Source organism: Amblyomma americanum, chromosome 1 (assembly GCF_052857255.1).
Source record: "Amblyomma americanum isolate KBUSLIRL-KWMA chromosome 1, ASM5285725v1, whole genome shotgun sequence".
Taxonomy (NCBI): Eukaryota; Metazoa; Arthropoda; class Arachnida; order Ixodida; family Ixodidae; genus Amblyomma; species Amblyomma americanum.
The window spans coordinates 181,367,751-181,375,795 of record NC_135497.1 but is presented as its reverse complement, the minus strand read 5'-3'; the positions used below and the strand labels follow the sequence as shown (position 1 = coordinate 181,375,795).

Genomic DNA, 8,045 nt, shown 5'->3' with positions numbered 1-8,045 from the left:
GCGTCCCCTCGATAGTCACGGCCTGATTGCTCAACGTTCTGGGCTCTCCTCCGCCGTCATTGCTTTCTGTCCTGCTACACGACCATCACTTTGCGCACTCTTTGTTTGTTCTTCGTTTCGATTTCAATCTTAAAATCCAGTGTAGTAATCGATTTACTTGTCGTTTTCTGTCCACGATGAGTTCACCTCTTCATCCCCCCCTCCCCCTTCCCCCCACGGCGTACAGCATTCCGAAGGAGGAAGAATGCAACACCATATGTCGACTGAGGTTTAGTTGTAGAGCCCCAGCATTGGTACAAATTAATCCGGGCCCTTGCAATACAATTCGAAAACCTGTTAAACAACCAATGCTAATTTTTGTTTTAGTTTCCCGTTGCGTGAATGTTCTCGTCAACGCGCACCAGCGCAACGAATAAAACTCGTTGCTGCAGGGCTAGCTGGCGCATATTTCCAGGTAATCGTTTGCGCAACACAAGACGAGTGCTATTCGGTCGTTCCAGCGACGGTGGCGGCGCCACGCGGCCTCTTCCTGAAGCGGCGAGCCGGTGATCGCTCTGCGCGGCGCGTGCAATCGCAGTGGCTAGGAGCGTAAGATACGCGTCAGAAATTAGCATATTCTGTTATTCTACGATGTGCGAACATTCCAATGAATGAATGAAAAACTTTATTGTATAAGGGTTATTTCTCGCAGCGTAGGTGGAGCCCTCAGTCCAGGGCCCCAGCGGCCTTTGCAGTCTTGCGAGCCCTGTCGATCAGCTTGAGCTGCTCTTCAGGCTTCGAGCTGGACAGCGCAGCCTCCCACTGCTCCGGTGTAGGTGTGTTGTTTATCGGCGCTGCCTGCATTTTCTGACAGGCCCATGTAACGTGGTAAAGCGTTGCGTGTTCACCGCATAGCGGGCATTTGTTTTCATAAGTGGATGGATAGATTTTGCTGAGTAAACTCAGATTGGGGTATGTATTAGTCTGTAGTTGTCTCCAGGCAACCGACTGCTGTTTACTAAGGTCTTTGTGGGGAGGCGGGTAGGTCCTCCGGAGGGCTCGTTGGTGTTCTAAGATGGCTCCATACCGTCTAGTGCGCGCCTCCCGGTTGGCGTATGCTCGGGCATTGGCGTCCGCACATTGGTTCCCTTTGACAGCCTCATGGCCTGGTGTCCACGTGATGAAGCATCTCGTAAAAGTGATTGTCCTCGCCTTGAGTATGTGAATGGCTGCAGTGGATATGCGTCCACTGCTGTATCTTCTGCACGCCTCTTGCGAGTCTGTAATGATGTGTGCATGGGGCTCGTCACTCTGCTGGGTGATGGCGAGTGCAATTGCTGCTTCCTCAGCAAACACGTTTCAGCAAACACGTAAAGAGTTCGAAGAGCAGTGGTTAAGTGCATTCTGCAGGTTCATAACGTGTTTGAGCCTAGTGACCAGTCAGCGACGTACTCTGTTGACGCCACGACACCGTGTCGTCAATGCATTCCTGTTCGGATATTTGTTCATTCGACCAGCGTAGCGTATTACAGCTGCATGAAAGCAGTGCAGTGCTTATACACTGAGCTGATATGAAGTATATTGATTATATTTTAAGGCGGACGTTTGCAGAAAACAAAGACGCTTCAGTCCATTCTAGTCTGGATTACACACGGCTTTCTGGCCACAACGTGACTGCTAAATGGCGATATGAATGGCAAGAACTCCAGAATTGTACCTTCAGTTCCCGGACGTAATGTCCAAAGCGGATGAATAACCGCAAACGCTTCTTGGCAACTGTCGTCTGCTCACTCGATCAAAGCGTTTTCCCTCGCTAGTCAAAAACACATTTTGAGCGCTAATTTGGACTGCATTATAAAGCTCGAACGACCCCCTGGCTGCCGCTTCAAACAACAGCTGCCTCTTTTTTTACCGCATATATGAGCAACGTACGCTGCAGGTGGACTACAGTCGGATACAATTGAATCTGCAGTAAAGCTCCACCCACATTCAGCACCACCGAATAGAATTCTTCCGTGAGAAAACGGAGACTGCTGGTAAAACTTTTCTGTTTACCGAAACAAGCAGCCAATCACGAGTCAAAATTGTAGGCTCAAGGGTTTTGATCTTTCTGGCTGATTTTTTTTTTTGTTTTCAGTTGTGGCCTTATAAGATCAGCGCGCCACAAATACACATACCGTATTTATGCGGGTAAGGGGCGCGCTCGTGTAGGCACGAAATATAGCGTCAGGCTGTTTGGGTGGTTAACGTAGTTTCTTTCCGCTTTCGGGTGAGTGCCGAAAGAACAAGAATGTGAGCGCGCCAAAAATTACCGATCAGAGTGTTTGTCACACTTTACTATGCTGAGTTGGCAAGCTTCGGAGTTTTTGCGGCACCTGCGAACTAGCGATTCCATGCTCATATCGATAAAAGTTTAATTCGCGCCTGTAATGCAGCCAAACTTAATATTAATAACCGACAATCATGTACTGCTGTTTCTCTAGACTAAAAATCGCATCAAAAGTGCCACAACGTCAAGAAGCTACTTAGCTTCAACAGAGACGCACGCTATGGCATCGGCGTCATCACCGCCATGTCGTGCTGCCGCCGCGCCGCCTATAGGAGCTGGAATGACCGAATAGACAGAAGCGCCTTGTGTTGAGCAAACGTAATGCCACGAAGCAATTACATTTTCAATCCGCTTAAGTGCAGTCATACATTTATGGGGCTGCAAAGAGAAACTATAGTATGCACAGCGATGTCGCAGTTGAAGAAAAGCTTGTCTTGGTCCGGGGCTTGAAGTCGGGATCACTCTACATCGGAGCCAGTGATTCTACCAACTAAGCTAACGAACACGGCTTAGCAGACGGCAGACGGAGGGCAAATTAATCCGCAAGTCGAAGAAAGAAACAAACATAGTCTGAAGGTCTACGGGAATACCCCAAGCAAAGTGTAATGCACGGAACGGAATAATCTCTAATACCATTTTCCTGCGCTTCCGTCCCTTCGAAGTGTGGCCGCGAAAATACCGCTGGCCGCGTCAGAAGTCACCAACGACACACCTTTCGCTTTCATGCGCTCGAAACATACAGGAAGGCGCTCATCCAAATCATGAGGTATACCTCCTTCGCACGAAACTTTTCGGACACAAAACTACTGTATGCATGCATTGCGTACACGATAGTGTTCAGTGCCCAGTGCAATACGCGATCGCTGAGAGCGGACAGCAGTTGAGAGCAGCCTGCATTTCAACCACTCTGCGGTCGTTTGATACCGAGTGTGCGTTTCTGCGCACTGTGAGAATGGTAAATCCTTGATGTCAGATGGTCACCACGTGAATCTCTTTCCGTAAGCCCCTTTTTGATGAGACGTCGCACGTGGTTTCAAGCAGTAATACAGAGCGGTCCGGGCAGGCAGACCACGGTTTAGCTTTCATTAGCTAAAATCGCACGGATATAATATCTACATATCACGCGAGAGTACTGCATGCTTGCTTAGCTTGGCTGCTAAATTTCGCGGCATTAATATAACGAACCTATCGGCGGCAGTGCTCCGCACGCATTTCGCATCACGTCGCCGAATAACTGCAGTGGACATCAGAAAGCCTTCTGTCAACGTCAGATTAGGGGCACACTTAAGCTCCTCCTTAAAGATATGACTCAACAGCGTTAGTGATTATTTGCAACTTTTTCTTAATTAGTGCATCTAATTACACACTCTTATTAGCATACATCAGTATATAGGCATTTAGACTACGTGATACACACGACACACAACGTCTTCTTTCAACGAAGTCGAACGAACGTGCCCCAGTGGCCTATAGAATTGCCTCCCTGACTCGCAACTCAAGGGTCATGGGTTCGATTCTCAGCTAACTACCCCCATATTTACTTCCAGCGCAATGAATTTGATTTATATCCTCGTATGTCTTAATGAAACTTCAGTCACGCCACGACCTCACAGTCACATTTCAACTCGAGTCTCAATCATTTTCATTCCACAGCTCTAACGCGCGACCTCACAACCCTCTCGACCAGTCTCCTGAATTGGTGTGACAACGCCCGCGGCCTTTGCTCGGAACGTCCACTCTAACGCTATCCGTTAAAACGATGTCGGCTGGCTTTGTGAAACCTCGCGTACAGTGACGTGCAGCAAGAGCGGTCAAGTTTCGGGCTTTTTTTTTACTTTATTTAGTTCGTATACCGGACGAGCGAAGGCGCGGAATGAAATGCTCATACGGATTAAAGCTGCCAATGGGCTTGTGTGGACGCTTCGTCCATTTGCTGCGTCGGGCGTGAATGCTCAAAAGGAATTAGGTAGGCGGTTCGTAATGTGACCTAATTGTCGCGGCAGCTAATGCCCTTGGCGCAGCGCATCCAACGTCCCCCTTCAGCCGGAGTCACCCCGCCGCCATTAACCGCGCGCTCTGCGCTTCTAAGTCGGACGAACCATAGAAAAATACGCGGAAACGCGGCACATCTTCGCTTTGATGCGTTAATCAGCTGTGGCGTCAACTCGATGGCGACAGTGGAATAAAAACAGACGCTGACGAACTGTGTTTACCAGGTGTGAGAAAGGCAATCAAAAAGAGCGCGTCAAGTCATCCAAAGGGAAACAAAAATATCAGCGTTTAAAAGTGCGGGACAGGGCAGCACCCTCTGGGCAAGGACACAAGGAAGAAAATATGCACGGACTGTACAATTGCAATAGAAGAGATGCGTGTTCTCGCCAGAGTGGTTTCGCCGGGGCTACCCAGTAAAAGACTGGATGGTCCTTTTGACCACTCTAAACCCGACGTGGCGACACTGTTCTGCACGCGCCCACGTTCGCAATCTCTATAATTCAGTTAATTCCACGCTTGGCTTAACTGCGAGCGCTGCAGACTGGTCAACAACGACACACTGCCCTTCTACCCTCGTGGCTGGTGTGGGTGGCATTTTCTTTCTTCACGAAATTGGCAGAAGACAGCTACAGCCCTGGAGGGCTTCTTGTTGGGCTAATTGGTAATTGATCATTTTTTGCACCTTTAGATTACAATGCACAGCTTTGGACACTGAGCGAAAACGTTAGTTACACATAGGCAAATGCATAAACACCGTTATTTTTGCCCGTGCAGCACAGGGACTGAGTTTTACAATGGCCGTCAAGTTTATGAGGGTCCCGTTTTCCGCTGAAAGTGAGCGCGTTTCTTGCGCGATCAACTGCTCGAGAGGCATTGTTGCTGGTCTGGGCACATTGCCTGCAGCGCGATCCTCACGCCCCATTATGTCGCACCTTGAACTGCCCTCGCAACTTACACGCGCACCTCTGATGTCACTTCCGTTCTGTTCACTGCCTGGTTTCGCAAACAACCGAAATCACTCATCCGGGACCTGTGACGAAACCTGAACAGCTTTTTAAGCAAAACGCAAAGGTTAATGGGTAACTCTGCGTAATCGGAGTAGCCGGACGGGCGCGGCATTTTTCATAAATATACGGCCCACCAGTTTTCCTTTTAAGTCGCCTGATGGAGTCTTTGCAGCACCCTTGGAACTCCAGATCTCTGGAGAAATGAGGTGGGGAGTTGCTCTCAGGCTGTAGTGAATTTAAACGCTGGCGATGCGAAATGAGCCACCCATGCCGGGCCCAGAAGCGCATCCGGTGGGCTGTGTATTTTTGACAAAAGCTGCTGCTGTGCTTGCTGGCGTCATCACATACACGCAGGCGTTTCACGCCGAGTGGAATTGTTAGCATCCATCTGCGCTGGGCGGCTCTCCCCGACACAGCTGCTAAACTTCGCGGTTATTTCCGAAAGGCGAGTCGCGAGCACAACGGTGGGCGCCTGCAAAAAAAAAAAAAAAAAAGCGCCACACTCGCGGCGGGTCACGCGTTTCGGCGCTGCATTGTTTCGCGTTACGTTTCCTTTATTTGCCGCCGCGGTGCCCGCCCCACGAGAGTCGCAGCGGTAGGAACGGGCGGGCACTCTTTGCCTTTTTCGGTTACAAAGGCTGCCATTAAGGCGCGACAGAAAAGGAAACGCACGCGCCGCAACAAAGGATTGCATATCACCACCCTCTTCAATGACACTCCAGCAGGCAGAGCCCAAATTTGTCGGCGCTATTGCGCCGCGATCACAGTAGCCTGTCGCCTTAGTGCACGCCCGCGGGAAAAGCCGCACGCTGCTACCAAACTTAATTTCGGAAGGGAGCGGAATGGACTGATACAGGAGCCGTCGCGTCAGTTTTCGGCTTTCTTTTGTGATGTTCGAGAACTAGTTTTAACGCCTAGCAGCTGCACCTGCCCAGGGGCGCTGACACAACGAGCAAGGACGCTAGACAAAAGTAATAGGTTAAAAAACTTAAAAAGGCGCACTCCAATGTGCGTGGCTTAACGCTGTAAACTACTGCAGACTGAAACTCGATAGCGAAAGTGTGTGCAGCGCATTGTGCCTATGTCAAAACGTCGCCTGACTGTAGGATCTGCAGATACGACTTTGGGTGCGCGAAATCTCGAAACGTGGGCGTTTCGTACAGACCGCGCACAAAAGACGCTACGCGAGTACCGCAAAAGCAGAAGCGCGCGAGAGAGGTTGGAGCCACTGGGCGAATAAACGCGTGGCGCGCGAAATACGAATCTTTCATGCACACTCAGGCAGAGAGAAGAAAAGAAAAAGGGGCCGGTGTGGCGGCACGCGAAGTAAACAGTGTCGGTAGTGTCGGCGCGACAGACGTCTAGTGTTGTTCAGGGCGGCGTTTGAGCCAAAGCGGCTTGTCTGGCGAAGTCCTCGCGTCGGCCGTGTTGACATCCGATCCGCCGAGCATCAAGACAAAAGGGCGACGGCTCAGGCGCTGCTCGTAATCGCCGGCTGCCGCGTGACGCGCGTTTGCGGCCCGCGGGGGAAGGGAACAGCCGAAGGCCGCGCTCCGGCACACTGAACGGAAGAAGGCACCGCCGTTGCAGAGCTCCCCTCGCACAACAATGCACAATGCAAGACACTCGGAGAAGAAAAACGCGGGCGAAATGCCTGCATGGCAGTCTCTCTCTACGCGTGAAACCTGTTCTTGTCACCCCGCGTTGAGGATGTTGAAACTTTGCCAGCGCACTTCGTATGCTGCAGAATGGCAAAACAACGAGCGTCACTTTTCACTGGTTAAGAAGCGAAGGCAACAGCAACAACAACAAAAAAAAAGACCGAGGAGACGGAATCGAGGGTGGGAACATGAGACAACAGCCGAGCGAACAAGTCTAGACTTGAAACGGGATTTTAGAGTTCGCTTCTGGGTAGAGAAAATGGAACGCAACGCAAAAAGCAAGGAAAGAGCGCTTTCACCGCTCGCAATGGGATTTGGCTATCTGGCAGGCAGTTCGAGGAGGCAAAAACGCTCGGGCGTTACTGCAACAGCCTTTGTGCCTTTACCTCCTCGTACTCATGTCAAGCGGGGAGACGTAAAAGACACCTACCTTCCCCACTATCTCAACGCTAGTTGTGGCGCCGGCTGCTGGGTGACGAAGTGACCACCGTTGTACAGTCCACTGACGTGCCTTGGTGGCAGTGCCGAAGACGCGAGCGAACACAACGACGATGTCCGAGGCACTCCACAGAGATCTCCTGGTCCTTCAGGCACAGATGCGCGCTGCCAGTCACTTTCCGTCACACAAACTGGCGTTCAAAGTTTTGTCCTCCCGCACGAAATAGCAGACAAGCGTGTCTAAGTAGAAGTTCCGTTGAGCGGCGAATGCGAACGATGCATGCCGGCGTTGCCGACGCCTGGTTGCGTGCACGCTCGCTGACGCCGGCTTGCTCTCGCGTCGGGCGGCCCGTCCAGCGGCGAGATCCCTCCGAGCGCAGCGCAGCGCGTCCGTGCCTCCACCGGCGGTGGTCGAAGCCAGAACTGAGCGGCGCGGGGGAAAACGGCATTCGGTCGGCGCGCTCTCTCGGACGCGGAGGGGAGGGGGTGACCGGGAGCGACAGAAGGGAGGAGGGTCTCGCGGGGAAGAAAGGCCGCCGTTGGCTGCAGCGCGCTCCTCCGCGCGTCGCGAAGCGGAGAGCGAAAAGCGGGCAGACTCGATGTCGTTGGGGTGCAATATTTCGCGCTTTGCTTCTTGCC

General features: G+C 51.6%; 1 protein-coding gene across 2 annotated transcripts in view; it reads right to left on the bottom strand.

The window, feature by feature from the left end:
* Culd (CUB and LDLa domain) overlaps nt 1-7,831 on the bottom strand; it is a 124,100-nt gene extending 116,269 nt beyond the window's left edge. For both annotated transcript variants that reach the window (XM_077647924.1, XM_077647923.1), the window contains exon 1: nt 7,399-7,831. The gene's annotated coding sequence lies outside the window, so the exon portion shown is untranslated. The remainder of the gene's footprint in view (nt 1-7,398) is intronic.
* Between the last annotated feature and the right edge of the window lie 214 nt (nt 7,832-8,045).